Raw genomic sequence first — 17,224 nt, forward strand, 5'->3', positions numbered from 1 at the left:
GACGGTTTTGGGCTGTTTCCGAGGGCTTCTGGCCTTCGGTAATGCCCTTCTTTTTTGTAGTGAAAAGGACCATGTTAAACATTTTTTAATGAAATATGAAGTCTTACTGAACTTTTTTAAAACGTTGGACTACTTTGAAAAACCCCCAGAAATAGAAACCAAATGATGTATTAAACCAATAATAAAACAAACTTATTTTTATACTAGTTCCTTTCAAACTTATTTTGAAAGGTTTACTTCCAACATTTATCACTCACCTTCGGCTTCATTTTCCTTAAAACAACTTGAAATGTACATTTTCTAATGGAATTGCTAAAATGATAAAATCTCTTTACGTTTATTATTATTCCTCCTGGTAGCAGCAACATAGTTATTTGTCTTATTAACAAAAGTTACATTGAGTTTTAGACCCCGACTTCATTGTTATATCACAGAATTTAAAAGCTAACATCTACTTTTACCATTTATTTTTTATGATAAATTTAAAATAAAAGTTAAATATATAATTGTTTCATAATAAAAGGTTATTGATTATGTTATTTTATAAAATATAATGTTATTATCCGGCCTAATAAATATATTGAGAGTGTACTCCAACAACACCCTCTATCGTAAAAGAAATCCAAAATCTACGTTTATTTGGACTGCACTCTCTTATAACTAAATATTAGTAATTTAGATTTTTAGTTATTATTTATTATGTAACTATTATTTATTATATTTTTAAATAAGTATTATTCTGATATAAGAGGTCCATGATCCCTTATTAATTCTATAAATATAACCTTATCGTTAAGAGATACTAAATTCATAATCCTTGATATATTTGATTACATCATAGATCAATTAACTTGGACGTCAGAGAGTATTTGCAGTGCATCTTATTCTCTTGGAGTGACAAAAAGACAACAAAACGGGACTCAAATCCTATCTAAAAACAGGTATGTTATAAAATTTGAATACTTGATATCAAGTATTTCGTGCCCAACGTTTTTGAATGAGCGTGCTCATAGCAATTAAAATAATCAGTTAAACATAGGTCATTTCATTTAATAAATTAATTTGCTTAAAATATCTTTATTCTTTCTTTGTGCTATAAATAGTGTCTCTTGGATGGTAGTTAATTCATAGTTATGGGATGAAGATTTTCAAGGAAGCAGGTAATATTACTAATAACCATGGATGTGATTTTTACAAGTTGTGATTAGCAATGTAGGTTTTGGTAATATATGTAGCGCTCTTAAATACCCCTAAAAAAATAACGTAATCCTTTTATTGAAATTAAAATTGATTTTAATCATAATTTAGTTTCCGTATTTTATTATTATTATTATTATTATTTTCTTGAATTCTTCACCTCTCTCTTTAATTTCAACTAATAAAGGTATTCATTAAAAACATTTAAAATATAAGTATAAGTTAACATGATGAGAATATTTAATATATATAGAACAAGATAGTAGATTAGTTTTACTCATGATAAGAAAATAGTTATATATGTACATCTATTTATCGTGCTCCAAAATATATATTATCATTATCAACCTAAAAAGGACAAATAAATATTAATTAAGATTCGATTACGAAATTCTTATAAAATAATAACCTTTCTAAAATAACGAAGAATCTCTTATTTTATTTGTTATTATACTCTTATGTTTTTTTATTATATTCTTGTTTATCAATAGATCCAAATAGTTTATGAATACATATTGTTAAGAAATATGTTTATTAAAGATTATTTTTTTTACTTAAATATTCACAAAATATCTCATACTAATTTAAATGTCTGGGAATGTTTGCATGCAGTTTTTTCTCCTCGTGTCAACTCTAAGCTCTGATCTACATCAAACCAGGTCAGTCCATCTCGAAACAACTCTCAACATTTTGGAAAATGTACCAGCAGGGATCGGACGCCGTACGGAAGGACATCCACGTCATTGGACCACCAAAAGGACCGGTCGCCCACATCACCGTATGGGACCTAGGAAACTACCCTTCTACTAACTGTTGGGAAGGGTTAGGAACGATAGGGCGACGCCCGTATGCCCATAATCACTTATTGCTGGGAAAGGTAGGTATGGTAGCACTAGTAAAAAATTGGTTTTTACAGCGCACATTATGCCACGGTTCACCGGAAACCGCAGCATAATGGTGCGCGGTGGTAGTTATGTAAATAAATCGAAAACATATGCCGCGGTTCAGAGGGGAACCGCGACATATACACCAGTCAACCATCCCCTTTGACGCCACGTGTGAATAAAAAATTAAATAACAGAGTATATGCCGCAGTTCTCTGGACAACCGCGACATATACCCATGCCAATTTATTCCAGGCGCTGACTGAGTCAGAGAATTTAAAAAGTTACAAGGGTATATGCCGCGGTTGCTCTGCGAAACCGCGGCATATACCGCAGTAACTTCTCAACTTCTCTGCCAGTCAGAGAATTTCAAACGTTACAGGGGTATATGCCGCGGTTTGCCAGAGCAACCGCGGCATATACCCCTGTCATCTACTGTAATTCCCCAAAAGGCAGTTGGGGAGACAGTTGTATTCAGCACGTTACAGGGGGATATGTCGCGGTTCTACGAGCAACCGCGACATATTCTCCTACCTGAAATTAATTTAAAATGAATTTGAAATATTTCTAGGTATATACCGCGGTTGCCCGCTGAACCGCGGCATATAAATTGAAAATAATTTCAAAAATGCCATTTAGGATAATTTTTTTAATCCGTATATGCCGCGGTTGGACGTGAAACCGCGGCATATACCCATATTATACCGCGGTTAAGTAGTGAACCGCGGTAGATTCCCCAGTTCAGAGTTAAAAAATTAAAACTTGGAACAGTGTCGTCTTCTTCGCGTGCGTCTCTGTTTCGCGTTTTTGTTCTCCCTCCGACTCCCATCATCTCCGATACCTCATTTTTCATCGTTTAAACTTAAAATTGTTCGGTCATTATTCATTTTTGACGATAAAAAACAGTTTTAGCCGATCAAAATCGTTTGAAACGCGTCATTCCCTCTCCGCTGCGATTTCGTTTTTTTTGCACCAAGCGTTTTCGTCGTTCCTCTTCCAGGTATTTATGCCCTTTTGCATTCTTAACATGATTTCTTCATTAGTTTTTGTATAATGCTATAGTTTTGGTAATGTATGAAGTTTCTATAGTTTTGGTAATGTATGGTATAGTTTTTGCTTTAATTTTGGTAATGCATGATATGGTTTAATTTTGGTAATGTATGAAATTGCCATAGTTTTGGTAATGTATGGTATGGTTTTTGCTATAGTTTTGGTAATGTGTGTTGTAGTTCTTGTATTATTTATAAACCTTAAAATATTATTCACTAAGTTTCAATGATATGTATGAAATTGCAAGTTTGATTTTTAGTAGCTTATCTTTTTATGTAATATTTAGGAATATGGATCGAAATTGGATTAATTTACCACGTATTAGTGCTGAGTACGAGAGAGGTGTAGAGGAATTTATACAATTTGCGCAACGTAATGAGGGGAGAAGTGATGATGAAGTGAAGTTTAGATGTCCTTGTGTGAACTGTTTGAATGGGAGAAAGTTGAACGCAACTCAAATTAGAGAACATCTTATATGTGATGGTTTTCTAAGATGCTATACAACATGGATATGGCACGGCGAAGAAATGCATTTTCCCACTGACTCTCAAAGTGTAAATGTTACTGATTCCACCATGGAAGAAGATCGACCGGATGAAGACAAATTGGAGGACATGATCCGCGATGTTGGAGCAGAAAATTTTGCCAAAGCTCATGTGTATGAGACGATGTCGACTGATGTGGAAACACCTTTGTATGTCGGTTCAACTAAGTTCACACGTTTATCAGCGGTGTTAAGGCTCATGAATTTGAAGGCGAGCAATGGATGGACTGATAAGAGTTTTACAGAACTGTTGACGTTGTTGAATGAAATGTTGCCAGATGGAAATACACTGCCCACTCGTAATTATGATGCGAAGAAAATTCTTTGTCCAATGGGTATGGAGTATAAAAGGATACATGCTTGTCCCAATGACTGCATTTTGTATAGGAAAGAGTTTGAATTTTTGACAAAGTGTCCAAAATGTGGCTTATCACGATACAAGTCAAAAAACAATAGTGAAGATAATGGTCAGATAGAAAAAAATGGATCTGCTTTGAAAGTAGTTTGGTACCTTCCAATAGTGCCCAGGCTTAAGCGTTTGTTTGCGAATCCCAAAGATGCTAAAAATCTTAGATGGCATGTAGATGAGAGAAAAATTGACGGGCTGCTTCGTCATCCAGTTGATTCAAAGCAATGGAAAAATATTGATCGACAATTCCCCGAATTTGGTAAAGAGTGTAGAAATCTTAGGCTTGGTTTAGCCACTGATGGAATGAACCCATTTGGTAATCTGAGTACCAATCACAGTTGTTGGCCAGTTATATTGATAATTTACAACTTATCTCCTGCATTGTGCATGAAGAGGAAGTACATGATGTTGTCTATGATGATATCTGGTCCAAAGCAGCCTGGAAATGACATAGATGTTTATCTAAGCCCACTAGTTGAAGACTTGAAGGTTTTGTGGGTTGATGGGGTTGAAATATTTGATGCATTCGCTTCAGAGACTTTGTTGATGCGTGCAATGTTATTTTGCACCATTAATGACTTTCCTGCTTATGGTAATTTGTCAGGATACAGTGTCAAGGGTCATAAAGCGTGTCCTATATGTGAAGAAAACACTACAGCTCATCAATTGAAACATGGAAGAAAGACGGTGTATCTGCGTCATCGGAGATTTCTAAAACGTAATCATCCATATCGAAGGTTAAAAAAAGCATTCAATGGAGATCAAGAGAGGGACGAAGCACCAAATCCACTTACTGGCCTTGAAGTTCTTGAAAAAGTTAATAAAATACATCATGTATTTGGGAAAACATCGAAGAAGACATCTGTAACGACCCCTTGGAAGAAGAAATCAATATTCTTTGATCTTCCATATTGGTCAAAGTTAGATGTTCGACATTGCATAGATGTGATGCATGTAGAAAAGAATGTGTGTGATAGCTTGATTGGTACATTACTCAACATTCAGGGAAAGACAAAAGATGGAGTGAATGCTCGTTTGGATTTGGTTGACATGAATATCCGAGAAGAGTTGGCACCCAAGGAGATTGGTAAACGTACTTATTTGCCCCCTGCATGTTACACAATGTCTAGACAAGAGAAGATAAGTTTTTGTGTATGTTTAAAGAGTATCAAAGTACCACAAGGATACTCTTCAAATATGAAGAGTTTAGTGTCAATGCAGGACTTAAAGCTTGTTGGCATGAAGTCTCACGATTGTCACGTCTTAATGCAACAGTTGTTACCGGTGGCTATTCGTGGAATTTTGCCCAAAAATGTTAGGCACACCATAAACAGGTTGTGTTCATTTTTCTCGTCAATATGTAGTAAAGCCATCGATCCTACAAAGTTAGATGAACTTCAAGGCGAGATTGTTATCATCTTGTGTCAACTAGAGATGTTTTTCCCTCCATCTTTTTTTGACATCATGGTACATTTACTTGTTCATTTGGTTAGAGAAATCAAGTTGTGCGGACCGGTATACTTAAGATGGATGTATCCTATTGAGCGTTATATGAAGATTTTGAAAGGGTACGTTAAAAATCCATATCGTCCTGAAGGTTCGATGATTGAAAGGTATATTGTTGAAGAAAGTATCGAGTTTTGTTCAGATTACATGACATCAACGAATCCAATAGGAGTTCCTCGCACAGCATGGTTGAATAAATTTTCTACAAGTAAAAGCATCCGAGGTGTCAATGTGGTGACAAAAGATCGCGAAGAATTGTTGCAAGCGCATCTTTATATATTGAACAACACAGATGAGGTGATCCCTTTTTTGGAAGCACACAAAGCCATTGTTAAGAATAAAAATCCAAGACAATCAGAGAAATGGCAATTGATGGAGCATAACAAAACATTTATGTCTTGGTTCAAATCCGAAATTGACAAAGAACCACATTCTTCTGAAACTTTATTGTGGCTTGCAAATGGTTTGAAGTTTGATGTCGTGTGTTGTACAGGTTATGAAGTCAATAATTGCACATTCTATACGAAGACTTTGGATGATAAAAGCACAGTACAAAATAGTGGAGTCAGTTTAGAAGCTGAGTCACTTCAATTTTCCACATCAAAAGATCAATCTCCTGTACTTGGATCAATGAGATATTATGGTATAATAGAAGAGATATGGGAGGTTGATTACACCAAGTTTTTTTGTTCCATTGTTCAAGTGTAAGTGGCTTGACAATAAGAGTGGTGTGAAAATAGATGACTCGGGTATGACACTGGTTGATTTTCGCAAGGTGGGTTACCGAGACGAACCGTTTATCATGGTACATCAAGCATCTCAAGTTTTTTATGTCAAAGATCCTGCGTCTGACCATTGGTATGTTGCTCTTCAAGGCAAAAAACAAATTGAAGTTAACGAAGACAATCTGATTAATATTTATATTGCTGACAACCATTCATTTCAAACTACAACAAATTTGGATGACCAATCTCTAGTTGACGATGATGTACATGCAATTCGGTCAGATCATGATGAGGGAATATACATATGATGAATCCATATCTTTATGTATGAATTTTCAATTTCTGTATAAGTATTTTATTAATATAACATAAGTTTTCCTTTTATACATTTCCTATGATTACTATTACATGTTTTGTTAATTTATATGATATTACATAAGTCTTGAAATAAAATTTAATGTTGTTATTTATTTTGACAGATATATGGATGATCATCCACATTCTTCAAGGGATGAGGCTCCCCCAACCAGATCCACTAGAGGACCCACTAGGATGAAACAACTATTGATCAGGAAAAATAGTGGTGAAAGAACTCCGGTGAATGTGAATGTCACCACGGGTGTGGCAACTGGCCCCCATGCAGATGACTTCCGATCATACCTTGGGGTGGTGGCACGTGATAAGATTAGCATTCTCATTCCATCTTTTGATCATGTGTCCGAGGTTGATCGGAACATTATTTGGAAAGATATATTGGTAAGTTAGTTAATAGCATTTGAATTAAAATTTGTTTATATTGATAATTTTGTACTAATACAACTTTATTATGTTTTTTTCAGCTGACATTTGACATTCCAAATGTCACAACACTTAGAAATAAGTGTTTGTCAACTGTTGCAGAAAATTTCAGAAACTTTAAAAGCAAGTTGACATCAAGATACATCTTTGGACACCTTAAACATAAAAGTCCATGTAGTGCATATAAGTCCATTGATGAGGAGACTTGGCGGCTTTTTAAAGAGAGTCGGATGTCAGAGGAATGGCAGGTTAGTGTAGTTCATATTATTCAATTCCTCATTAACAAATATATATCATATGAACTAATTAATTAATGTGTATGTGACAGTCAATTAGAAGCAAAGCACAAGGAACAAGTGCTCACAACAAAAACCCCCACCTATTATCTCGTGGTGGGTATAGGAAGCTTGAGGAGAAAATCCTCAAGCAAAAGGCAGATGCTATACCACCATCTCAGGGTGGTAGCCCTCCTCAGCCTCCTTCTCCACCGTCTAGACATGAGAAATGGAAGTTGGCCCGTATGCGACCATCGGGCACCTACTCTTCCGACACTGCACGAGAGATTTCTGAAAGAATTGTAAGTTATCACTGTTCCTAAAATACTACATTAAACTATTTAAAGAATAATGGTGTTTTGTAATGTTACAGGACGCCTTGGTTGAGCAGAGCTCCCAAGGCCAATTCACTCCAGAGGGTCGCCAGGATATTCTTGCTGCTGCAATTGGACGACTTGAGCACCCTGGACGTGTACGTGCTGCAGGTCCTGGAGTAGGAATTACAGATTATTTTGGGAGCTCTTCTCGTCAGCCTTCATATTCATACAGCGATACACAAAGGATGACAGAAGAGATCACAAAAAAGGTCCGACAAGACCTTAGAGAGGAGATCAGGGCCGAGGTGAGGGCTGAATTCCAGATGTTATACCAGCAGCAGCTTCAGAGCATGCGCCCGGTGCCATCTCCTATTGATCAGGAACATGTTATCCCTCCCCCTCCCACAGGTAAACTTAATAAACATTTATGTGCAATTATTTCTATCTCTTGTATAATCTAACATTTACTCTGACAAGGAGAAGCGGCAAAGGAAGTTGTTCCGCATCAGCCATCCCAGAGGATGACATGGACGATGGTAGTCCATGTCTGCTATACATTTTAGAGGATACTGAGATGGTGCTGGTAGCTCGTGGAACAGAGTTTAGGTCAGCGACTGTATGTCATGGTATGCAACTATTAGAGGATGAGGTGAAGGTCTCAGTGGATGAAATGATCATACCAGATGCCTCGGTTCCTCTGTCCACGGAAGAGATTTTCACTATGGAACAAGCATATAATTCGTTTATCACTTGGCCTAAATTTTTGGTTAAACCAGTTTCTGACCCCTCGGTATGAAATTCTTCTTTACACTTCTCAATTTTAAAGGTTTTTGATGTCAAAACTTATCTTTTCATGTAACAACAGACGCGGGCACAACAGAAGATTCCTCTATCTGAGGTGACCCTCTTTCTTCATTGCATCTACTTGCTGACATCCTTGATGATAATCCTTTGGAGGTTGAGTATGATGCTAATGTATTTGGGACAGGCTTTGAGGTCCCAATATACCTTAATAGCCAAGATGTCCGTGAGCTTGCGTCGGGAACACAAGAGTTGAATATTTCAATTATTCAACTATGGACGATGTAAGTTTATGACCAATTATTTATATATAAAAATGATTTATATATCAAGTATCCTTATATCAAAGTTAATTTTTGATTTCAGGTATATGTCTGGGGTCAGTAATAAGTTGGGGCGTTCTGATGATTATGGATTCATTGATCCTCAATCAATTCATGAATCAAATGATTTTGAGCATATCAACATGAGTCTGATAAGGAGTTTTGGAAGGGGCAAGAAAATATACTTTTTGCCTTATATATCCGGGTAAGTGAACTTTGTTAACATAATAATGTTCCATATGTGATTTTAATATTTAATAGTTACGTTATTATGAATTTCAGGCGCCATTGGCAACTTCTTGTTATGTCTATGCAAGACAACTATGCTTTGTGGTTCTGCTCATTGCACAGGCCTCCTCCCACACAACTCAAACAAGCAATTGATTGGTAAGAACCTCAATGTTTGGACTTTCTTTGTTATATAAATGAATGCTAAAACCTTTTTTTATATACAGTTCTATTCCAGCAAGTATGATGATGGGTGGGAGATCAATTGTTAATAGTAGAAAGATTGCTTGGATTTCTCTCAAGGTTTGACATATGCTAAAGTCATACTTTGTTATAATTGTTTTATTTTAATGTTATTCACTAACTATTATCAACTGTGATGATATATTGTAGTGTAACAGACAAAATGGGTCATATGAGTGTGGATACTATGTAATGTATTGGATGACCCATATTGTTCGTTCTCACATCACAAGTCGCTGGGAAACGGTAATATTTAACTTTAACAAATTTTGATTTTTTCCCAAATGTTGAATTCATATACACTAATTAATATGAATTGTCTTTTGCAGAGATTCAAGACTACTACACCAGTTCCTGAGAAGTCACTATTATTCATTAGGAACGCTGCTGCGAAGTATATAATTAGATTATACAATAGCTCTTAGATTTAAACATTGCATTTGATTAGATTGAATTTTCTTAGACTTTGTACTTTATTTGATGTTGAAATACATTTGAACATGTGTTTGTTATGTTCAAATTGAATCTGTGTACATGTTTTTATATGCAGGTCTGTTTTTGTGGTAGTGGATATCACAAAAACAGACCTGCAATTTTAAAAAACTGCAGGGGAATATGCCGCGGTTCTAACCACAACCGCGGCATATAGTGTTTCGTTTTTTTAAAAAATCAGACATATGGCCGCGGTTTTAGCACTAACCGCGGCATATACGTGAGTATTTTGCCGCGGTTGAACCGCGGCATATAGTGTATAATTTTTTTTTTTTAAAAAAAAATTGAATTTAGGCAGCGGTTCCGTAGACAACCGCGGCATATTCCACAACCGATATACCGCTGTCATAACCGCGGCCTAAAGTCTCTAACTTACTACCGCGGCTGCATATGCCGCGGTTTGTAAACCGCGATGTATAGTGAAAAATAACCGCGGTAAAAGCCCCTCGCTGCACTAGTGTAGGGCGGACGCCCGTGTGCCCATAATCAAGACTCGCCCGAAGTCGGCCGCCCAGACCGTGGACCCGTCAGGGCCGGCCGGTCATGAGGATAAGACCTATGAGGACGGCCGGCCGCGTTACTAATCAACTTAGCTTAAGGTAAGTAGGGGTTAAAAGCTATTGGGCTGAATTGGGCCGTGATTAACTTTTCACTAATCCCAAGCCATAGCGAAAACTATAAATACAGATCCAGGGTGAGTGGTAGATAGGTTGCATTTATTGCACATTTATTACTATCTGAGAAAAACGCCATAGCTCTCAACTGACTTTGGCATCGGAGAATCTTTTGCAGGTCTCCCACCAGCGGACTGAGGAGATAATCGAGGAGTGAGTACAGAGGATCAGACGTACGAAATACGAGCAGAGAGTGACGTGGAGACGTGGGACCAACACAGCCCCTCACATCCGAAACATTTGGCGCCCACCATGGGGCCGTGTGATTTTAAAAATCCAAAGGTGACCACGAGAAATATGAGCATGGACGACCCGATTGAGATGATCAGAGTTCTACAACAAAAGATGGACGAGATGCAACAGCGTCATGAAGACGAAATGGCGGCGGTAAAGGCCGACTGTGAAGCTCGAATAAGCCGGGAGATTGCCGGGAGAGACGGGGGCGAGCTGGCGAAGGAGAAGGGGAAGGCCGCCGCGGAGGAACGTTCGGAACAAAATACCGGACGCGACAAAACCTGGAGGCCGACTGGTACCGAGGCCGAAGGTAGTAAGGCCAAGTCAGTGCACGCGGAGAGTGCGGCCGAGGATAGGCGGATGGTGGTCAAGCCAGAGCCTTCCTCCACGCTATTACTCCCCTTCGCCCAAAACATAATGGACGTGCAAATTTCTGAACAGTTCATTGCACCGCAATTCAAAATGTATGATGGGACCACCGATCCTGAGGCCCACATCAAAACCTTCTCGAACGCGATGGCGTTCAGAACGGGGAATGACGCCATCTGGTGCCGAGCGTTCTCGTTATCTTTGGAAGACGAGGCCCTCGAATGGTTCAACACTCTGCCTCCCAATTCCATAGAAAATTTCGTCGGACTGAAGCAGCTATTTATCCGGCGATTCGCGGCTAACAGCACACAAGACTTGACCGTGTTTGAGTTGGTCACCCTGAAGTAGGGAAAGGAAGAAACGCTGAGAGCGTTCATGGACCGGTATCAGAAAATCGTACGACGAGTGAAGGCGTTAAGTCCGGAGCTCGCCCTCAAGCCCGGACCATTCAAAGACAGCGTTTGTCGGCGAGCCCCTAAGACTATGGAGGAGCTAAGGAAACGCGCGACAGACGAGATAAGGGTTGAGGAGATGAAGTTATCCTACAAAAAGGAAAGTCAGGAGCTGAGGAGCGAGAAGGCGGACGGGGGGAAACCCGGTAATTCGGTAGGAAAACCGGGCGGCAACAGGCAGAAGGAACCGCGCTGAGGGCCCTGTTTCCAGCAATACACCCCTCTGAACGCCCCCCGAGAAAAGATCCTTCGGGAGGCGTGATGGAAAAATTTATGAACACCAAAATGTGATGTCACAAACTTGTTGAACAATCGGCAAGTATGACCGAATCGTTTCAAGTAATAAACTCGGTAAGACCAAGTATCGTTCTCCCAAAGGACTCACGGCCTAGTTTAGTTATGTGATTTGTTGATTAGCTAAGACTTAAGAACGAAATAATTGGATTTTAATATGCAAAAGACAAAAATAAACATGTATGCATGAGGTTGATCAATGGCAAAAGCAAAAGACAAGCACTTTCAATGAAATATATATGAATATGTTGTTGGGGTTCAATTTCATCTTATCCACTCTCATATATTTTAGGAATTCAACATTCAAATCATCATTGTTAATGCCACTCTCTAAAGTACCTTTCAAGAAGGCTTCTCCCTAGTTACGAGTTCATACAATTCCTAGCATTCCTAATAATTAGTTCATCAGGAGCTTAACGACAACCAATATAATATTGGGAGCAATTCCCCGGATCTAGACTTCCCCGTACGTTCCCGTATCGACAAAATCAATAATCATGCATTGAATGAGTTAAACAAAGCAAGCATTAAGCAAAGAGGAAAAACCCTAACTAATGATGAAAGAAAGCATAAATCTTAGATTAAGATGTAAGCACAAATTCCATATATGAGAGCTTCAAAAGATTAAATTGATTCCCCAACAAACATACAAGGTTTAGTTCACCATATTCATGGTGAACCTAGATGAACAATAATGAAAGAATGAAAGATAAAACCCTAGAAGGGTGAAGAGGTAGCCTGAGCATCCAAGATCCTCCTTCAAAGGGGTGGAAGAGAGAGTGTTTGCTTTGTTTCTGCCAAAGATACCAACCCTAAGACATCTAGGTCTTTAAATAGGACATAAAAATAATAGAAAACGGGTCCAGGCCCAAACAGATCATAAAATCGCATAAAACTGGCCCAAAACTCGTCTGGTTGACTTTTTTCGTATTCTGGTTGACTGGTTGACTTTTCTGGTTGACTGGTTGACTTTTCTGGTTTCTGGTTGACTTTTCAGCATTCCAATCATTCGGTACTTCAATTCTTCTTTCAAATCATTCAATTAGCCTACAAAATCAAGGGAATCTTGCACAAAACCATTAAATTCACTTTCAACTCTCTTATTCACAAAACTAAAGCAAAAATATGAGTTCAAGCTAGTTTTTAAGTCTTAAAGGTTGCTTTTGGTATCAATTTTAAGCATAAAAATAACGGTTTTTCAACCGTTATCAAGGCGCTCAGCGCAGATCTGCTCCCAGAACCTATGAAGAGACCCACACCATCCTGTGCGGATGGAAGTAAACACTGCGCCTACCACAAGAATATGGGTCATACCACCGAGGAGTGTGTGACCTTGAAGGACAAAATTGAAGAGCTGATCCAGGCGGGAAAGCTAAAGAAGTATATACGGGACGACCGTCCTCAGGCGCCCGCCGAGAGGACTGCTAGACGACCAGCATACAGGTCCAACAGACCTAGGAACGACCGGACTGAACGTCCTCGCTCCGAGCGAAGACGAAGCCGAAGCCGCAACAGAAGTCGCGAACGTCCACTACGGGGGCACATCAACACGATATCAGGGGGATTTGCCGGGGGAGGATCATCATCGTCCGCCCGAAAGCGCCATATACGAGCCCTACAGTCCGTGCACTCAGTAGATAGGCCCCGGCGCACTATGCCTCCCATCACGTTCTCGGATTAAGACTTCCACGCACCCGATCCCGACCAGGACGACCCAATGGTGATAACGGCCGAGATCGCCCGCTACGGCGTCAGCAAGGTCTTGGTAGATCAGGGGAGCTCAGTGAATATCCTCTACTGGAAAACTTTCCAGCAGATGGATATCTCGGAGGATCTCATCGTCCCTTACAACGGCCAAATTGTAGGCTTCGCGGGAGAGAGGGTTGACACCCGTGGTTATGTGGAGTTAAGGACCCTACAGTCCGTGCACTCAGTAGATAGGCCCCGGCGCACTATGCCTCCCATCACGTTCTCGGATTAAGACTTCCACGCACCCGATCCCGACCAGGACGACCCAATGGTGATAACGGCCGAGATCGCCCGCTACGGCGTCAGCAAGGTCTTGGTAGATCAGGGGAGCTCAGTGAATATCCTCTACTGGAAAACTTTCCAGCAGATGGATATCTCGGAGGATCTCATCGTCCCTTACAACGGCCAAATTGTAGGCTTCGCGGGAGAGAGGGTTGACACCCGTGGTTATGTGGAGTTAAGGACCCTACAGTCCGTGCACTCAGTAGATAGGCCCCGGCGCACTATGCCTCCCATCACGTTCTCGGATTAAGACTTCCACGCACCCGATCCCGACCAGGACGACCCAATGGTGATAACGGCCGAGATCGCCCGCTACGGCGTCAGCAAGGTCTTGGTAGATCAGGGGAGCTCAGTGAATATCCTCTACTGGAAAACTTTCCAGCAGATGGATATCTCGGAGGATCTCATCGTCCCTTACAACGGCCAAATTGTAGGCTTCGCGGGAGAGAGGGTTGACACCCGTGGTTATGTGGAGTTAAGGACGAGGCTGGGAACCGGACGATCCAGCGAAGAGAAGAGAGTCCGATATCTTTTGGTCGAAGCCAACACCTCGTACAATGTGTTGCTCGGCCGGCCATGTCTGAACGCGTTTGGGGCGATCGTGTCCACGCCCCACCTCACGATGAAGTACCCTTCCGAAAAGGGAACCATATGCACGGTCCGAGCGGATAAGAAGACGGCTCGGGAATGCTATGCCGCCGGTCTGAAGCTGTACACCCACCAAAGGAAAAGGAGGGCAACCGGCTCCGAAGTCGCCATGGCCGACCTCGACCTGAGGACGAACACGGAAGACCGGCTGGAACCTATGGGAGAGACCCAGCCGATCCTAGTAGGAAAGGAGCCCACTCAGACGACTATCATGGCGAGAGGATTGGAACTTGAGATGGAAAAAGAACTTAGGTCGCTCCTGTGGAAGAATAGGGACCTGTTCGCGTGGACGACCGCCGACATGCCGGGGATTCACCCATCAGTCATGTCTCACAAGCTAGCAATGTTTAAAGAGGCCCGTCCGGTGGCACAGAAGAAGCGAAGGCTGGGAGATGAGAAAAGAAAAGTTGTCGAGGAGGAGATCGGGAAACTAAAGACGGCCGACTTTATCAGAGAGGTCACCTATACCACTTGGCTGGCCAACATGGTTATGGTAAAAAAGGCCAGCAGGAAGTGGCGAATGTGCACGGATTACACTGACCTAAACAAAGCCTGCCCGAAAGACTCTCATCCCCTGCCTAGCATTGACGCGTTGGTAGACGGCGCGTCCGGACACCGGATACTAAGCTTCCTGGATGCATATTCTGGGTATAACCAGATACCGATGTGTGGGCCTGACCGAGAGAAGACGACCTTCATGACGGAGCGGGCAAACTTCTGCTACGAGGTGATGCCCTTTGGCCTGAAGAACGCCAGGGCCACTTACCAACGATTAATGGACCGAATCTTCCAAGAGCAAATTGGCAGATGCATGGACGTCTATGTGGACGACATAGTCGTCCGATCGGCGGACGGTAGTGGCCACATAAAGGACTTCGAGGAAGTTTTTCACCAAGTCAAAAAATTCGGGATGCGCTTGAACCCGGCCAAATGTACGTTCGGGGTAGCCGCCGGGAAGTTCTTAGGCTTCATGCTTACGTCTAGGGGAATTGAAGCTAATCCCGACAAGTGCGAAGCGATATTGCAGATGCAGAGCCCGGCCACCCTTAAAGAAGTACAAAGACTCGTTGGACGGTTCACAGCATTGTCCCGTTTCATTCCAAAGTTAGCCGAACGAGTTAGACCCATCCTACGGAGAATGAAGAAGGGGGTCGGCTCGGTATGGGACGCCGAGTGCGAACGAGCTTTCCAGGATGTCAAAACCATCCTACTTAACCCATTCGTCATGAACCGTCCGGCGCTAGGGGAGGACTTGCATATCTTCCTGAGCATGTCAGAATCGGCCATCAGTGTCGTGTTAACGCAGGAACGGCCCCAACCAAAGCTGGTATACTTCGTCAGCCGCACGCTCCTGGACCGAGAGACCCGATATCAACAAGCGGAAAAGGTGGCGCTCGCTTTATTAAATGCGTCAAGGCGCCTCCGGCCATATTTCCAAAGCCACCAAATCGTCGTCAGAACTGATTTCCCCATCTCAAAAATCCTAAGGAAGCCGGACCTGGCGGGGCGCATGGTGGCATGGGCGGTAGAATTGTCCGAGTTCGGCCTACGCTACGAACCGAGAGGGTCGGTCAGGGGCCAACACCTCGCTGACTTCGCAGCCGAGCTACCTCCCACCAGCCGGGACGAGTGGAATTGGTACGTGGATGGGGCGTCCGGCAGATCAGTTTGTGGGGCCGGCGTCGTGTTGGCGGGCCCTAACGGATTCCTGTTGGAGCACTCCTTGATATTTAAGTTCAAGGTATCCAATAATCAAGCAGAGTATGAAGCCCTGGAGGCCGGCCTAGAGCTGGCAAGAGACATGGGGGCGAAAAGAATCACCTGTCGGACGGACTCCCAACTGGTCGTCGGCCAGATGAACGGTGACTTTCAGGTGAAGGAAGAACACTTGATGCGATACTTTCATCGCGTGACAGAGCTGGCAAGGGTGTTCGACCAGATCGACATCCAGCATATCCCGAGGGAGGAAAATACCCGGGCGGATATGTTATCCAAACTTAGCTCAGGAAAAGAAAGGGGAAAACTAACGACTATCGTGCGGTGATGACAAATTTATGAACACCGAAATACGGCGCCACAAACTTGTTTAACAATCGGCAAGTGTGACCGAATCGTTTCAAGTAATAAACTCGGTAAGACCAAGTATCGTTCTCCCAAAGGACTCACAGCCTAGTTTAGTTATGTGATTCGTTGATTATTTAAGACTTAAGAACGAAATAAGTGGAGTTTAATATGCAAAATAGAAAATAAACATGTATGCATGAATTTGATCAATGGCTGAAACAAAATACAAACACTTCAATGGAATATATGGATGAGTATGTTATTGGGGTTATCAATTTCATCTTATCCACTCTCATGCATTGAATGAGTTAAACAAAGCAAGCATTGAGCAAAGAGGAAAAACCCTAACTAATGATGAAAGAAAGCATAGGTCTTAAATATAAGATGTAAAAACAAATTCCATATATGAGAGTTTCATAAGACTACATTGATTCCCCAACAACAATACAAGGTTTAGTTCACCATATTCATGGCGAAACTAGATGAATAATAATGAAAGAATGAAAGATAAAACCCTAGAAAGGTGAAGAGGTAGCCTGAGCATCCAAAATCCTCCTTCAAAGGGGTGGAAAAGAGAGTGTTTGCTTCGTCCCAGCCAAAGATACAAATCCTAGGAAACCCTAAAGCTTATATACTATTCGTAAATTACAGAAAAATTAAGCCCAA

Source organism: Vigna angularis, chromosome 2, assembly GCF_016808095.1.
Source record: "Vigna angularis cultivar LongXiaoDou No.4 chromosome 2, ASM1680809v1, whole genome shotgun sequence".
Taxonomy (NCBI): Eukaryota; Viridiplantae; Streptophyta; class Magnoliopsida; order Fabales; family Fabaceae; genus Vigna; species Vigna angularis.